Source organism: Pseudophryne corroboree, chromosome 5, assembly GCF_028390025.1.
Source record: "Pseudophryne corroboree isolate aPseCor3 chromosome 5, aPseCor3.hap2, whole genome shotgun sequence".
Taxonomy (NCBI): domain Eukaryota; kingdom Metazoa; phylum Chordata; class Amphibia; order Anura; family Myobatrachidae; genus Pseudophryne; species Pseudophryne corroboree.
In genome coordinates this window covers 175,085,187-175,102,424 of record NC_086448.1, presented here as the reverse complement: position 1 = coordinate 175,102,424, position 17,238 = coordinate 175,085,187, and the positions used below count along the sequence as shown (strand labels likewise).

Genomic DNA, 17,238 nt, shown 5'->3' with positions numbered 1-17,238 from the left:
GTGAGTAATGAATACACCTGTGCACCAGCTAGGTGACCTGGAAAACATGAACTGTTGGGGGTACTTGAGGACCGAGGTTGAGAACCACTGGAGTAGATGATAGTGTAAGTAAGGGATGGTACAGCACATCAGGGGAGGGGATCCATGCTCGTGATAGCTTACATTTTAAGGGGGAGAGGCAGAAAGAGAGGGGTGACACAAATGGGATAGACAGTGAGTATAGAACAGATAGTTAGGATGAAAGGTGGCTGGATTTCATGAAGAAGAAGCTTCTTTTATAAATCACAGTGTCTGTTGTCAACAAAGTGTTCATTTTGAACTCATTTTGGTATGGCTAATATAATATCTTTGATGGGTATGACATGATTCCTCTATTGAAGAATTATTTTGAGACATAAGCGGACCTGCCTAATGTGAATATCATTACTAAGTAATGTAGATGTGTCCTAAAATTGTCAGCTTAACCTTATTGTTCTTATAGATTGCATGTAATATTGGTTATTCCTAAGGGTTAGTAGTGTGACTTGATACTTCTATCTGATCCAGTAATTTTCAGACTTTCCTCCTCCCTTGATCATAAGGTAGTTACAAATTACCACTGTAACGTATGGGCTTGATTCAGATTTGTTTGCAAAACCGATGGTTTATGTACAAATCCGATGGTGGGGGAACTGCGCATGTGCTGAACGGTTCCTGACTGTTTGCTGCCCTATTTCACGTCCTGGAGTCTTACCGGGGGATCGGCACCACGGGTACTGCCGCTCAGTTGGCTGGTGGGCAGCGGCGGTCCTGGGCTGCTGTGGCCGGTTCGTCTGCGGCGGTGATGGGCTGCTGCGGTGGGTCCATTTTTGGTGGCTGGAGGCTGCTGCTGTTGGCTTGCCAGCACAGGGATCAGCTTCCGTAGAGGCCAGGGGGAGTCCTGGTGCTGTAGCACTGATGGCAGCCATGTTGGAGACCAAAGCTCTGAGACAATTGCACAGGCTCATTGTGTCCAGCCAATCCAGGGTGATCTCTCCTCTTAAAAAGGAGCTGGCTCAGGATATGGGTGCCAGTGCTTCAAGTTACTACTTAGATGTAGGTACTCCAGCTCTGTGCTCCCAGGTTACTTCGGTACCTTGGTTACTCTCCAGCATTACTATTCCTCTTTATTTCTAGTTGCAGTAGTCCCACCGTCCCTAACCTGCTACCATCTGGGGGGGGGAGGGGGGCGCTCCCAGGAATCTTGATTCCTCGAGGATCTTTGATCTTAGACAGTTACTGTGCTCTTCAGCCTCGTCTTTCAAGTCACAGTTCAGAACCTGCAGTTCATTATCTTCAGTATTCTTCAACCTCGTCTTTCAAGCCACAGTTCACAGTCTTCAGTTCATTAATTTCAGTGTTCCTCAGCTTTGTCTTTCAAGCCACAGTTCACCACCCACAGCTCATTATCTTCAGTGTTCTTCTACCTCGTCTTTCAAGCCACAGTTCACAGCTCACAGTTTGTTATCCTCAGCAGTGGCGTCACAAGGCGGGTGCGGGGGGTGCGGCCCGCACCCGGGTGTGACGCCTGGAGGAGGGTGACACCAAAAGTCAGCTCCTCCGCACTGACAGGAACCAGGTGCTGCAGTGAGAAAGTCTCCTACAGCACCCGGCTCCTGTCACAGAAGAGGAGCCGACAGCGGACGGAGACTGGCTCTGGGGGAAGCCCAGCATCTCCGGAGATGCTGGGCACGCCCCCAGAGTGACGATTCCGGGATCCCCGCGAAGCCACGCCCCCTAAGTACAAGGCCACTCCCCTTTTTTGCAGCGATCGCGGCAGGAGATCAGGGGCGTGCACCGGGTGTCACCACACCCGGTGACGCCTCTGATCCTCAGTGATCTTCCTGTCTGAAGTACCTCTTCTGCAGTTGCTCCTAACCCATGAGAAGGAATTACATCCAGCCTCCTCATCTTCTTTACTCGCAAGTGTTTGCTTTCCTAGGCAAACCTCAGTCGCCGGATCCTCATTCCAAGCCGTGCGTGACACCCTATCCTTAGCTGCAGCATGGCTGACATACTGCAGTGTTCGCAGTGTGGAAACTGGGATCATGCTACAAAATAGGGGCATGTCGCCCCCATTTTGTCGGCGTGACCAGTGTCAATGGGCAGCCCGAGTAAGCTTTAGCTTAAGCAGATAGCCGAGAAGAATGTCCGAGGGCTGCGACCATCGCAACTGATGGTAGCTATGGTTGCGATGGTCACAATGGTGATCCAATGATGCGTCTTCAGGCACAGTATTTGGATCACATGTGCTGGCAGGCGTTATCTATTTCCTACAGCCGCCTCCTGCTACATTAGCATTTTAGATGTACGGAATTGCTCAGCCGCTTCCCTGCAGCTTTGCAATACTATGCATATTGCAATCAGGCCCTATGTCACATACTGTATATTTTGACTGAACATTATCGGTTTGTGTAAGGACCTAAATGATATAAATTTCTACTGATATTATTATAGTTAATATATTTTTTAAAGGTGATATATGATCAGAGACCATTTCACCACTGTTAATTTGTCCTGCGGTTTTGTGTAAAAATCCTGTTTTATATGCAGTTATTAAATGTTGTAACTATTTTCTATAACAGTGTCCCACAAAGGAGTTTCTTCTTCTCCCCATCCTGCTTCCTCCTGGGAGAGAACCCTTTGCATCTGAACCAGGGGTTGTCAACATACCTAGATTTCCATTTTTGCAACGCTGTGTACTCCTTTCCAAAAGTCATCTCTATGGCCTGAATCTCCATCACATATAACATAAATAATCATACAGCACACCCAGCAATACTGCAGAGACATACCAATAAATAATATTGAATTACTAACCATGGCTCCAAGGACCACGACATTTCTGCAACCTATACTTGCACAGGTAGCATTTTCACAAACACAAGCCTGTTTAACAAATCATATTGGACAGATGGTGGTTCCATATATTATGTGTGTCTGTATGGTAATAAAAAAAATAGGGGATTAAACGTGGTAAGAAGAGACTCACTCCCCAAAAAATGTCGGGTCTAATTGATTATCCCATGTAACCTTTTTTCATATTTCTTTCATCAATGCTCACAATTACCCTCAAAATCGATTCATACCTCTTGCCTTGACATAAAAAGTCCTTGCTCACTCCCCTCCAGCGGCGGCTCCTACCTGTAGACTTAAGGGGAGTTGCAGTTCCTTAGCTACTGCCGGTCGCACACAGTACACCAAATAACACACCCATAGGCAGGGCCGGCGCTACCATTAGGCAGCTTTAGGCAGCTGCCTATGAGCGCCGGCCACTGGAGGGCGGCACTATAAGATGATTAGAAAATGCTTTCTTTATTCTCTCCTGCTCTTCCGTAAGAGATGAGGAGCAGGGATGTTGTCGCAGCTCAATTGCTGCCGCCCCCCCCCCCCCCCCCCCCTCCCCAGTGATAGCACCTTGTCAGAGCCGGCGCAAACCGCTCAGCAGATCCCGCAAAGCAGGGAGGCGCAAGACCGAAGAGGCGCTCTCCCTGATCTGCACTGCAGCCTGTTGTTGCTGGCGGCAGCGCGAAGAGCGGCTCTTGTTCACTTCCCTCCGGCTCCCTCCCTCTTCTTTCCTACCCCTCCTTCCCTGCACCATCACCAGCGGCGCCAGCAGCTTGAAGTGCGCTGCCTCCACGGAGAAAATCTCATCTGCTCTGCACCTGCCTCCTCCTCTCACGGACATCCTATAGCTGCTGCGCCCACACCATGTACTGTAAGTACAAGTATTATCCACTTGGCAGCGCTGTGCTGCTGTTATTATCAGCTCCCTGACTCTGCCCCCCTCTCCTGCTGCACCGCCCCGGGCTGGCCTATCTGCAGGGACCCTCAACAAGGAGCGTATTGCTGGCTACCACCCAGAGCCGGATTAAGAGGGTGGAACAAGGGTCATGTACCCCGGGCCCTCCGTTTTATAGGGCCCCCCTGTTGGATCTGCTCCCAGATAGCTCTAGCACAGGATGATAGAGCTAAGTTAACACAGCAGCAGTAGCTGGGCAGAGGGAGAAGAGAGACCTGCAGGCCAATCACAGAGAGCTTCTCCCCGGAGTCCCCGCCCCCTGCAAAGCACTGCTGGGAAGAAGACTGGTGGTGTGCATGTGGGCTGAGAGTTCTGCAGGGTGAGAGCAGAGGCAGCAGAGCCAGCCAGCCCACAGCAAAGTAGCATTGAACAGAGGGGCAGCTGCTGGGGAGAGAGAGAAAACTCTGCAAGTAAGTGGCTGCTTTACCTGCTGCTGCCTAGGAACATCACACTGCCCACTGCTGCTGCTTCCAGTTATCATGTCCTGCTATTCACACTCACACATGTTGTGTGTACTTTACATGTGACTGTAAGTTGGTGGATGCTCTAACCCTCCCTCCCATCAGCCTATTGCTAGATTCAAGTGGTCTAAGGGACCTTTTATGCCAGGGGGAAGGAGCCATGACACAGAGGAGGAGCTAGGCCAGCGGGATAGTTCCTCTGCTATCCACGCCACCAACTATTACCTTTAGTAATCAAGTGGCGAGCGAAGGGGAGCGAGCCACCGAGCCCGAAGCATGGCGAGTGTACATTTTGGGTACCCAGTTCAGCCGTGGCTCCTCCCCCGGTGATGTCAGAGGTCCCTTACCCCACTCCGATTTAGAACTATGCATTGCCTAACCCTAACCCTCCCTCCCCTCAGTCTATTCCCTAACCCTCCCTCTCCTCAGCCTATTCCCCAACCCTAACCCCCCCCCCCTCAGTCTATTCCCTAACCCTCCCTCCCCTCAGCCTATTCCCTAACCCTCCCCGAAGCCTATTCCCCAACCCTAAACCCCCCCCCCCCACCCTAAGTCTATTCCCTAACCCTCTCTCCCCTCAGCCTATTCCCTAACCCTCCCTCCCCTCAGCCTATTCCCTAACCCTAACTTAGAGGTGACTAACAAGTGAGTTGCACACCTGCGCACAGGTTCTTGAGTCATACTGATCACCTACTGCAGGACATGTGTATAATAATGCACTGCAAAATGCAGTGACCGGAACTGCGCATCCTGTCCCAAGTGACCGCTGGGTGAGGCTGGGGCAGATGGATGCAGTGAGAGCTGAACAATGGGAAGGGGCAAGGGATAGTGTAGTTGAGGGCATATCTGTATAGCTTAGTATTGGGCACGGTGTACCCCACCCCCCTGCTGTAGCGCCCTGTATGTGCGGTGTTATACTCTGTTACTGCAGCTCAACAACATGCTTATGGACAGCGATATCGGCATCCCGATGTTTAAATCCCGACAGGGGAAGGTAAGTATGCTATCCCCTGCCCCCTACCCCTCCCTTCCCACAGCCTAACGCTAACTTCCCCCCAAGTGCCTAACTCTAATCCCCCCCCCCCCCCTCCCGTTTGAGCCTAGTCCCCCTACCCACAGTGTAACCTGAATAAGGTACACAACTATGTGGTACAATATGAATCATGGCCACTATGTATGGTGTAATGTGACTAAGATTGTGTTACTGTGTGGCGTAATTTGAATTGGGGTACTATTGTGTGTCCATGCCCCTTTCTGGTGAGACCACACCCCTTTTTGCAGCGTGCACCTATCCCTTTATTACGTATGGGAGGGCACAAATTTATCTTTTGCAGGTGGGCGCCGAACCCCCCAGCACTGGCCCAGCACCTTACCTTGCATATTCCTGACCTGGCCCCCGCTCCATGACAACATTCTGAAATTGATCTGTGCACCCCCTGCCCCTCCGATCTCGAGCATGATGCCCGCACCCATCCCTCCCCCTCCCACCAATTGCCGGCTCTGGCATGTGTCTTGTCTCCCCAAACCCCCCCCCCCCCCCCCGTGGCGAATTGCGGACTTGGGGGGTGCAGGCCCCTGCCCCCCACATATTACCCCCCCCCCCCTCCCCTCCACAGGCTCAGAGGTTATGCCCCCTCCCCTCCACAGGCTCAGGGGTTATGATTGCAGGCTCTTGCAGTTTGGCTGTCCCCCTCCCCCCGTTGCCGCGAGTGCAGGTTCGGTTCCGGGGCCCACATGCGACTTCTAGCCAGCCCCCCAGTGACATACTCCCGCAGGTTACCTGCTGCCCCCCCTGCTACGATTGCAGGCTCCAATGTGTTACTCATCAGAGTAACCATATCCCCCCCCCCCCATCATGCCGCGACTCTCTCACTGCCCCCCCCTCCCATGCACCATACCCCCGTAGCACACGCAGGGAGGGGGGGGGGATCTGGGTACTGATGGACTGCACTCCTTATTTTAGAAAGCCGCGATCGCAGCTACCGCTGCGGGGATGAGGGATCTATTGCCGGCAAAGTCTGCATAGTGACCTGCAGATACTGGGAGCTGCTGTGCAATGCTGTGGTGTGTCCTCATCATTCCAGTGGCTGTTCCGTGGCTGGCAGTGTCTCTCCTCTGCAACCCAGGTACATATATGTGCAGTACAATGTATATGTTTGTTTAAATGTACAGTACGTGTGTGGTGTGTTTGTGTTATGTATGTTTGTGTGTGGAGTGTATGTATAGTCTGTGTATTTTGCCTACAAACACACACACGTCACTCTCCCTGTCGTCACTGTCTCTCCCTGTCGTCACTGTCGTCACTCTCCCTGTCGTCACTTTCCGCGTCGTCACTCTCCGTGTCGTCCCTGTCGTCACTCCCTGTCGTCCCTGTCGTCATTCTCTCTCCCTGTCATCACTCTTCCTGTCGTCACTGTCTCTCTCTCCCTGTCATCACTCTCTCTCTCTCCCTCTCGTCACTCTCTCTCCCTGTCGTCACTCTCTCTCTCCCTGCCGTCACTCTCTCTCTCCCTGTCGTCACTCTCTCTCTCCCTGTCGTCACTGTCTCTCTCTCCCTGTCATCACTCTGGCTGTCCCTGCTTTCACAATTTCAGCTCAGTCAGTGTGCTACAATGTGAATTTCGGCTCATTCAGTGTGCTACAATGTGAATGTCGGCTCATTCAGTGTGCTACAATGTGAATGTCGGCTCATTCAGTGTGCTACAATGTGAATTTCAGCTCATTCAGTGTGCTACAAGGTGAATTTCGGCTCATTCAGTGTGCTACAAGGTGAATTTCGGCTCATTCAGTGACCTACAAGGTGAATTTCGGCTCATTCATTGTGCTACAAGGTGAATTTCGGCTCATTCAGTGTGCTACAAGGTGAATTTCGGCTCATTCATTGTGCTACAATGTGAATTTTGGCTCATTCAGTATGCTTCAATGTGAATTTCGGCTCGTACCGTGTGCTACAATGTGAAAGGGGCACCAGTACTAGATAGCATAAGGGGTTCTACTACACGGGACACGCTCCTTTTGGGTGGCCACGCCCCCTTTTCTGGAGCGTGCGCGCCAAAGGCGCGTGCATAATTACATCCTTGACTTTTGCATACCCCCACCTCAAAATTTCCACTACGACCATGTGTGTGTGTATATTATATATATATATATATATATATATATATATATAAAACTACACACACATATATGTGGGGGGGGGGGGGGGGGGGGCAGCTGACAATTTGCCTAGGGTGCTGAGAAACCTTGCACCGGCCCTGCCCATAGGTAAGTATATTTCTGTGTGTCTGAATAGCCACCACCTAGGATAGGAACTATATAGGAGCTAATGCACCTCTGTTCGCGCACACTGTTGAACGCATACAAAGCGCAACTTTTTAGTGACTTAGAAGCATGCGTAGTTGGAAAAAAAATCAATGAAGCAAATATTCAAAATTACATGCAACCCAGGCTCAATGTGTTTATGTGCATAGATAGGGTAGTTCAGGGATCACTATAGCAATGTAACATAAGTCACATCCGATACAATTAATTAGCAACTGTAGTGTTATGAATATATTACCTTATCATTTTACTGAAGAAATATAATCTTTATAGGTCTCGGAGGATTTGTATTCTACCCAAGGTAACTAGATGGCTGTAAACTTGGTAAATTTATCGTTGGAGCTCAAAAGAATATCCTCCATGTTCATATAATAATCCATTCTGGGAAACCAAGTTTTCCGAGTAGGGGAACTAGTGGATTTCCACAAGGTAGGATTCACAGCATGTGCAGCATTGCTAAGGTGTCGCAGTAGCGATGTCTTATAATGTGACAAAGTCATAGGAGAGTGATTTAATAACCAGAAAGCCGGGTCAGAAGGGACTAAGGTATGGAGGGGGCTCTTGATCATTACTTTATTCTCTCTTTCTTCTCTCTTTTTTTCTGTTTCTTCTCTCTCCTGATCTTTTATTAATACAGTATTATGTGAGACTGAACAACTTAATCTGGCTCAATGTATACTATTGTGTAATGTTATATCCATTTGTTTAATTATACTTTTTCTAACTTTATACTGGAATGTTTCTGTACTATTTTCAATAAAAACAGATTATACAAAAAATATATATATATTACATTGATATCCATTATTATTATTATTATTATTATTATTAATACTAATAATAATAATGTTATTTATATAGCACTTTTCTATCAATAGGAATTTTCATTCGCCTTTACAGTACAAAATACAAAATAAGCTTAACAGTAGATAACAGTGAAATGCTTGAGTAAATAGGTAAGACTTGAGTCTATTTTTAAAGGATTCTAGAATTACCAATGTTTCAAGACCACAACAGTCTTTTCGTTAGGGTTCACTGACAGTTCTGACACCTGCAGCTATCGACTTGACAGCTGCAGGTGTCGATGCCTTATCTCCACAGCCAGGAACAACGCTGTCTCCGGCTGTGGCAGGTGCCGGCTCCGGGCTGCATGTGAGCAGAGGCGTAACTAGGGTTTTCGGAGCCCAGGGCAAGATGAAGAGTGCCCCCCCCCCAAAAAAGACACACACAAAAAGTAGTATGTGCGCGCACCTAAGGCACGCGCAGAAAAATGGGCGTGGTCATCCTCCAGAAGGGGTGTGGCCATTGAAAATGGGACTATCACCTACCCCCTGTGTCGCCTCTCAGCACACTATCACCTACCCCTTGTGTCGTCTCTCAGCACACCTTCATTCAATTTTTACACAGTACGCATGCAGAGTCCCCTTTTTACACAGTGCCAGATACACAATTGCCCCACAGTACCAGATACACAGTGCCCCACAGTGCCAGATACACAATTGCCCCACAGTTCCAGATACACAATTGCCCCACAGTGCCAGATACACAGTGCCCCACAGTGCCAGATACACAGTGCCCCACAGTGCCAGATACACAGTGTCAGATACATATTGCCCCACAGTGTCAGATACATATTGCCCCACAGTGCCAGATACAATGCCCCACAGTGCCAGATACATGCCCCACAGTGCCAGATACAATGCCCCACACTGCCAGATACATGCCCCACACTGCCAGATACATGCCCCACAGTGCCAGTTACAATGCCCCACAGTGCCAGATACATGCCCCACAGTGCCAGTTACAAGACCCCCCCCCCCCCGCTCCCCCGCTTACTTCAGTCAGGATTCAGGAACGTTAGTCACCGCTGCGCTGCCCTCTGCTATGTGAGGGGAGGAGAGCGCAGCGCCACTCCTGCCCCTCAACGCTCCAGGTCTCCGGCGGCGGCTGTCTTAAATGTGGCGCCGGTTCGTTAGCCAATCAGAGCTCGCGGACCGGCAGCCAATCAGGAGCCGGTCCGCAAGCTCTGATTGGCTAACGCCGCCGGAGACCAGACACAGGGACAGACATGCAGCGCTGCTGGCAGCGCGGCAGCGGCAGTGAGGACATTGAGGGGCAGGAGAGATGCCGCGCTCTCCTCCCCTCTCATTGCAGTGGGAAGGGGGCGGGTGGCTTGATGCCCCTCTGCTGGGCCTGCCAAGGCGCCCAGGGCACGTGCCCCATTCGCCCTGCCTTAGTTACCCCTCTGCATGTGAGATCTTGTGTGTGAGTAGCGAGATCATGCACATGCGCACTGGAGCCGGTCAGGTAAGGAGACACAGCACATCAGCACTAAACTTATGCGCTGTGTGCTTAGGCGAGGATCGCCGGAGGGTGGAGTTTCTACTCCCCTGCTTCAGCAGACAAGATGTTTATACATCTTGTCCATGGCGGTGATTCAGACCTGATCACTGCTGTGCGTTTTCGCACAGCAAGTGATCAGGTAGTAACTGCACATGCGTATGCACCAAAGGGCATCACCCGTCAGCGAAGGGATGGTGAGAAAAATCTGATTGCACAGGCATTCGCAAGGTGATTGACAAAGGAGGAAGCCGTTTGTGGGTGGCAATTGACCGTTTACTGGGAGTGTCCAGAAAAACGCAGGCGTGTCCAAATGTTTTCAGGGAGTGTGTCTGACAACAGATCCAGCTCCGATCGGACTCTCATCGCACTGTAGGAGCAAGTCCTGGGCTGCACAGAGACTGCACACAGTGGATTTTTGCAGCTCTGCGTACACATAGGATCGCACACTTGCACGGCGAATTTACACTCCCCCTGGAGGCGGCGACTATCCGAACGCAGGACAGCAAAGTTTGCATCCCAGTGATCAGGTCTGAATCACACCCTATGTTCTTCCTGCTTCGCCTCAGTAATGACACTTAAGGTTATATTTACTAACATTCTGTTTTTCTTAAGGGAATTTTTAGACGATTTGCAGTCGATTTTGCAAATTGGGTATTTACTAAAGGCAAACATTGATGTTTTAACAGTGTGAAATTCAGAAAATAGGTAATTACTAATGGTATGTAAAATGAGTACACACTAGTGATGAGTGGGTTCGGTTCTCAGAGAACAGAACACCCTGAACCTAGGGGATCCGGGGCGATCCAGGGGCAATCCGAGCAACAGCTCAGATCTCCATGCCTGCCCCGGATCCCCAATCGAGGAAAACCTCAGGATCCCACTGTCGGACCCTGATGTTTTGCCTCGGACGCCGGTCTCCATAGTAACCTATGAAAGACCACTGATTGGCTGAGAGAGCCGTCTGTCATGGCTCTCAGCCAATCAGCATCTCCCCATAGGCTACAATGGCCAAGATGGATGCCCCTACAGCGCTAATAGCGCCATCGTCCGCACTGCCCACACTGTTGCCCGCACTGACACTGCCAGCACCACCGCACTGAGGACACCGCTGGCACCCTGCACTGCTGACACTGCCAGCACCACCGTACTGAGGACACCGCTGGCATCCTTGCACTGCTAACACTGTCTGCACCACCACACTGAGGACACCATTGACACCCCTGACTGCAGACACTGCCGGCACCACCGCACTGAGGACACCACTGGCACCCTTGCACTGCTGACACTGCCGGCACCACAGCACTGAGGGAACCGCTGGCACCCCTGCACTAAGGACCCTCTGTCACAGTAAGTGCACTATTTGTGTATCTAACCTGCACTGTATCCGACCTGCATTGTAACCCGTGCTGTAGCTGACACACACTGTATCTGACCCACATTGTATTTTACCTGCACTAAAACCTGCGCTGTATCCGACCTACAATGCATCCGACTCACATTGTATTTGACCTGCACTGTATCCAATTCACACTGTATCCAACCCATACTGTATCCAACCCACACTGTATCCAACCCAAACTGTATTTGATCCGCACTGTAACTTGCACTTTATCCTGCCCACGCTGTATCTGACCCACAATATATACAACTCATAGTGTATGCGATCTGTACTGTATCTGACCTGCCCTGTATCTCGCACTGTACCCGATGCGCACTGTATCTGACCTTGCACTGTATCCAACCCTCACTGTATATGACACGCACTGTATCCAACCTGCACTGTAACCTACACTGTATCCAACCAGGGGCGTATCTACCCATTGGCCAGGATGGAACTCGCCAGGGAGGCCAGCCATTGAGGAGAGTCACCTGGCGGTGCCACCCATGGCCAGGAGGTAGATTAACTTTGTAGAGTACCTGTGTGTTCCACGGGGTAGTGCCTCGCCTGCAGTGACGTCTGCCAACAAGCTGCAGCCACTTCATACCCTCCCTTCACTGGCGCTGCAAAAAGTTGCTAGCGAGTGATCAACTCGGAATGACCCCCTATGTTGGTGAACAATATTGTGAGGTGTGAGGTGGTCAAAATTTACTGGAAATGAGTGGAAATGAATGTTATTGAGGTTAATAATACTGTAGGAACAAATATACCACGAAAATCTGTTATTTTAGCTGTTTTGATGATTTTTAAAAAAAAATCCAGATCCAAAACCAAAACCTGAAAGGGTGGTTTTGGCAAAACCAATCCAGATCCAAAACACAAAAGGAGATCCAGATCCAAAACCAAAACACAAAATCCGAAAAGTGTCCGGTGCACATCTCTATTAAAAACTAACTAAAACCCCATGGCAAACTCGCCCAAACAATAGACCTGCCTGCCATGTTTGGGAGAAGCACTGCACAGATCAGTGTGATCCTCCTGTGGACACCCCAGGGTTAGGTGCAGCCCGGGGCTATCCCCCGAACCCCTGTGCTGGTGGGTGCAGGGTTGAATGTGTCAAAAAAAGAAAGACTACATGTCCCAGCCATGCAACCCTGGCATACCGGTGCTTGGAGACGCTAAAGTACTAAGTTGAAACCCGACTGATGATAGATCAGTGAATTTATCAGTCATTTTTGAAGTCGTCGTCAGTAGGTTTTAGATCAGTTTAAAATAGGTCTAAAGCTTACCTTTAGTAAATTTACCCCTCAGACACTATTTTTTAGGGGAAAAAAACAATCTACATATATAAATGCGAAAGCCCTCACTCACTCACTCACTCACTCACTCACTCACTCACTCACTCATCACTAATTCTCTAACTTCCCGATATGATAAGGAGATGAAATTCAACAAAGGTGTTCTGCAGGTGGGAAATAGGAAAACTACATAATTAGAATTTTAATAAACCTCCCCTAAGGGGATGAAAAGGGGGTTGACATAATGATGTCATTACTGATGCATGGCTGGCATTGCATGAATGATGACGCCCAAACGGACAATCATAATAAAATTTGGATTGCACCTCCAGTGTGTAGAATTTAATAAACTACAAAAATGCGAAAGCCCTCACTCACTCACTGACTCATCACTAATTCTCTTACTTCCCGATATGTTAGGAAGATGCCGGCAGAGTGGTGAGCGCTAGTAAGCCCCTTGCAGGCTCGCGGCGTGGCCACCCATAGAGGGAGAAAAGTTTGTGATACCGGCATTCTGGTGCTGGTATTGTACTGCTGTGCGAGATCCCGGTGATCGCTGGGATCCCATGCGGCGGTATGTTAACCACATACCCACTCACTCACTCATCATCTCTTACTTCCCGATATGTTAGGAAGATGAAATTTAACATAGGTATTCTGCAGATGGGAAATAGAAAAACTATGTAGTCAGAAGTTTAATAAACCTTGCCTAAAGAGATGAAAAGGGGGTTGACATAATGACATCATTACCGATGCGTGGCTTGCGTTGCGTGGATGATGACGCCCAAACAGACAATCGTAATAAAATTTGGATTGCACCTTCAGTGTGTAGAATTTAATAAACTACAAAAATGCGAAAGCCCTCACTCACTCACTCACTCACTCACTCACTCACTCATCACTAATTCTCTTACTTACCAATATGTTAGGAAGATTAAATGTAACACAGGTATTCCTCAGGTGGGAAATTGGAAAACTACGAAATTCGAATTTTAATAAACCTCCCCTAAGGGGATGAACAGAGGTTGACATAATGACGTCATTACCGATGCGTGGCTTGCGTTGCATGAACGATAATGCCCAAATGAACAATCAGATCAAAATTTGGATTGCACCTCCAGTCGGTAGAATTTAATAAACTACAAAAATGGTCCTGTCCCTTTTTACCGTATCTGCTACAGGTGCTCCTTGGGTGACGCCAAGAACCATGGATTAATATTTACTTACATTAAGACGTCTCTAATTGACATCTCTATAGACTTACTACATTTTTAACACTCATTTAAATTCACAACTGTGAAAATCAGAAACCCCCATGCAAAGAACAGGTAGAAGAGCTAGTCTGTTATAGAAATTTGACTTACATTGTTTATTACCCTTGTCAGCATATCTTGAACAGAATCAGAGAAGCTGCAATAAGACAGCTTCTAGGGCTGCACAGTCTGTACTCCCTAGAAGTACATTATGGGCAGCGATTTAGCACAGTGTGGGCTTCCTGTTGGAAGCTCTTATTGCTAATCACATTCTGGAGGACTGGCATTCCCACATGGGAAGGAGTTTCTTCCCCTGAGGCTGCCAGCCCTGTGTGAGATGAGCAGGAAGAACTTCCAATCGGAAGCCACTCCAGAGTCAGCTGTGTCTCTTGTTATCTGACTGATTATACTCATTGAGGAGCAGAGCTAAGTTGGGGCATGGCCAAGTGAAAACGAGAGGCAGGATGTCACGTGCGCTGCGCTGTCTAAAAACAAACTTTATTGTGCCACCCGCTGAAGGCAGATCAGGCTCTCTATCTGTCTGCCTGTGCCCTGCTGACTACAGCACTCTACAGGCAAAGGTGACACAGGAACTGGCCTCCAGAGATTCCTGAGCTTCCAGGGCATCTCAGAATCTCGGAGTCCAGTACAACTGTCCCCTTTGTCATCGTCCCCTTTCAATGGGCCTGGGCACAGGATCATTAAGAGGTCTAGTACCTACCCGCTATGACTCACCCATTGACTGTTTCTACTAGCTACAGCCAGCTGCCCTGCCCTACCCTTCTCCCTCTATTCATTACTCCCTGTGTGGGATTTGACTGCTTTGCTTGTATTCACTTATGCAATGGTTCACTGTTGTGTATTACATTCTAGCTGCTTATTTTACTTTAGGTTTACCCCATGTGTGGCACTATGATCTGTGGTGTTACTAAAAAATATAATATGATTAATATCATAGTTGGTTTATATATGAGATACCAGAATTCAACGACAGGAAGGAAGAATTAATCAGTTTAAAGGAAGCGAGTACACTTTTTCTAAAGGAAGGTTTTTCCTTCTCATATCACAGTAAACTTGATCATCTTTTATTGATTACTTAAGTGGATACAATATAGAGTAACTTACTATGAGTTAAGGGCCATAATAAAACCTCCAAACAGGGTTAGGAGGCCAAATACGTTAAATGGCAAACTAAGACAACCAATAGCATGGAGTTGTGTTCAGTCTTTGGTCCACCAGCCCTTATTCTTTTTCTAAGCCTTATTGTGAATTGTTACCATCGTCATTCTTATCATTCCCAGATGTCCAACAAAGGCTAGTTTTAAATGTAGGTTTACGTGAGAATCCAACTTCGTAAAGTAACAAATACCTGATCTATAAACACTAAATACATATTTACATAGGCCTTTAATAACACATCAAACATCTTCTGTTCCCGAATTAGCATGGGAGAAGCAGCAGGGCCATCTTAACATATAGGAACACTGGGCAGCTGCACAGAGCCCAACAATTGCAGGGGCTTTTGAACAGAGGTGGGCGGTGGTCACACAATTAGATCAGCCAGGCAGCATTTTCTACCTGACTCCCAGCCTGCAGCAAGGCAGTGAATGGTTGTCTGCATGCTTACTGGTGCATGGCTGGAGCCAGTGCCAGATTAAGGTCCACATGGGCCTGGAGCTGAAATTTATGAAGGGCCTATTGTGTGCCTCGGTAGGAGGCATGACAAGCACTGCAGTGGGGGTGGTCTAAATAGGGAGTGTAGTCTGTACCATGGGTGTGGCTACAGTGGCGGAACTAGCGAGCGGTGGACCCATGTGCGACAAAATGCTTTGGGGCCACCCCATCCAAGACTACCCCCTCACCCCTGGAGAGGATCTGGTGAGGGGGACCTGCTCAGGGCCAGAGAAATGGATACCTGGCAACAGTGCCGTAATTAGTCATTTTAGTGCTGTGTGCAAGAAACGGCATCGGAGCCCCACCCCTCTATGTAAAACAGGGGCAGTGTGCGCAGTAGGCGCGTGCAGAAAAAATAGGGGCGTGGCTTCATGGGGAAGGGGTGTGGCCACAAAATAATACCAATTCATATAACGGTGCACAGTAGTCTCCATTATTCAAATTACGCAGCACGGTAACACCACTACACCAGGTAGAGCCCCTTTTACACCTTACGGTGGACAGATTTCCCTTTTTACACATTACGGCAGACAGCGTCCACCTTTTACACATTACGGCAGACAGCGTCCCCTTTTTACACATTACGGCAGACAGCGTCCCCTTTTTACACATTACGGCAGACAGCGTCCCCCTTTTTACACATTATGGCAGACAGCGTCCTCTTTTTACACATTACGACAGACAGCATCCCCTTTTTACACATTATGGCAGACAGCATCCCCTTTTTACACATTACAGCAGACAGCGTCCCCTTTTTACACATTACGACAGACAGCGTCCCCTTTTTTACACATTACGGCAAACAGCGTCCCCTTTTTTACACATTACGGTAAACAGCGTCCCCCTTGTTACACATTACGGCAGACAGCATCCCCTTTTTACACATTACGGCAGACAGCGTCCCCCTTTTTACACATTACGGCGGACAGCGTCCCCCTTTTTACACATTACGGCATACAGCATCCCATTTTTACACATTACGCAGACAGCGTCCTCTTTTTTACACATTAAGGCAGACAGCGTCCCCATTTTACACATTACAGCAGGCAAGTGTCCCCATTTTACACATTACAGCGGGCAGGTGTCCCCATTTTACACATTACAGCAGGCAAGTGTCCCCATTTTACACATTACAGCAGGCAAGAGTCCCCATTTTACACATTACGGCAGGCAAGTCTCCCCATTTTACACATTACGGCAGGCAGGTGTACCCATTTTACACATTACGGCAGGCAGGTGTACCCATTTTACACATTATGGCAGGCAGGTGTCCCCATTTTACACATTACGGCAGGCAAGTGTCCCTATTTTACACATTACAGCAGGCAAGTGTCCCCATTTTACACATTACAGCAGGCAAGCGTCCCCATTTTACACATTACGGCAGGCAAGAGTCCCCATTTTACACACTACGGCAGGCAAGTGTCCCCATTTTACACATTACAGCAGGCAAGAGTCCCCATTTTACACATTACGGCAGGCAAGTCTCCCCATTTTACACATTACGGCAGGCAGGTGTCCCCATTTTACACATTACGGCAGGCGGGTGTCCCCATTTTACACATTACGGCAGGCAGGTGTCCCCATTTTACACATTACGGCAAGCAGAGACCCCTTCAACAAAGAGAGAGAGAAAGAAAAGAAAACCCTATACTCTTCGTTTGTCCCGCACCGACCCGCCTCTCCAGTC

At 48.7% G+C, this 17,238-nt stretch overlaps 1 long non-coding RNA gene across 1 annotated transcript in view; it reads left to right on the top strand.

The window, feature by feature from the left end:
* Nucleotides 1-3,992: 3,992 nt before the first annotated feature.
* Nucleotides 3,993-17,238, top strand: part of LOC134928895 (uncharacterized) — a 137,204-nt gene continuing 123,958 nt past the window's right edge. The window contains exons 1-2 of the long non-coding RNA XR_010178105.1: nt 3,993-4,230; nt 6,245-6,407. This is a non-coding gene — a long non-coding RNA (uncharacterized LOC134928895). The remainder of the gene's footprint in view (nt 4,231-6,244; nt 6,408-17,238) is intronic.